At 41.7% G+C, this 965-nt stretch overlaps 1 protein-coding gene across 2 annotated transcripts in view; it reads left to right on the top strand.

Moving 5' to 3' along the window:
- Glra1 (glycine receptor alpha 1) overlaps positions 1–965 on the top strand; it is a 95,810-nt gene that overhangs the window by 70,199 nt on the left and 24,646 nt on the right. The window lies entirely within an intron of this gene.

The following is a 965-nucleotide window of genomic DNA, read 5'->3' as shown; positions in this document are numbered from 1 at the left end:
AGGGGAATGCCAGGGCCAAAAGAATGGGAATGTGTGGGTAGGGAATTGGGGGAGGGGAGTATGGGGGACTTTTGGGATAGCATTGGAAATGTAATTGAGGAAAATACGTAATAAAAAAATATATAAAAAAAAAAAAAAAAGGAATTGAACCTGGGTCCTCTGGAAGGGCAGGGAGTGCTCTTTCTTAACCACTGTGCCTCTCAAGCCCCTAAAAGACTTCTTCTTATGGAATCTTCCTTAGACACATCTACCCAGTTTCCTGACAACTTTCCCAGGTGTGAACGGAAATAAAATGGCCTCTCAGATTCTATGATCAGCAAGAGCAGTTTGAACAGGGTTTCAGCAGGACCTGCCCTGCCCCTGCAGAAGTTGCCTACATCCCAGCATGACCTCAAACTACATAGCTATGAATGACCTTGAAATTCTCTTTTCATGTTTTTATTTACAATGTGGAGGAGTAAGCTAAGGCAGGTAGATATCTGTGAGTTCAAGGCCTGCCTGGTCTACATAATGAGTCTCAGGCCAGCCAGAGCTACACAGAGAAATACAGTCTTTAAAAAAAAAAAAAAAAAAAAGTGGAAGTTGAGAGGGGTAAAACGGTGTTCCTTCTTCTGGCCTTCTCAGATACTGAAAGACCTCCGTGTCAATACCAGGCATACATGTGGTACACATATATGTATGTGCATACAAATGTTCAAACAAATAAAATAAAAATCCCCTCACCTAAAAGTAGCAAGTAAATTAAACCAAATAATAACAAACAGATAAAAACAGTGGGCCAGAGAGATGGCCCCCAGGGCCCACATGGTGAAAGGGGATGATTAACTTCCACAAGTTGTCCTCTGACCGCCACAAATGTGCTGCACACAGAAAGACGAAAGAAAGAAAGAAAGAAAGAAAGAAAGAAAGAAAGAAAGAAAGAAAGAAAGAAAGGAAGGAAGGAAGGAAGGAAGGAAGGAAGGAAG

Source organism: Mus caroli, chromosome 11, assembly GCF_900094665.2.
Source record: "Mus caroli chromosome 11, CAROLI_EIJ_v1.1, whole genome shotgun sequence".
NCBI lineage: Eukaryota > Metazoa > Chordata > Mammalia > Rodentia > Muridae > Mus > Mus caroli.
The sequence above is the reverse complement of the archived record's forward strand: the minus strand, read 5'-3'. Positions and strand labels throughout refer to the sequence as shown.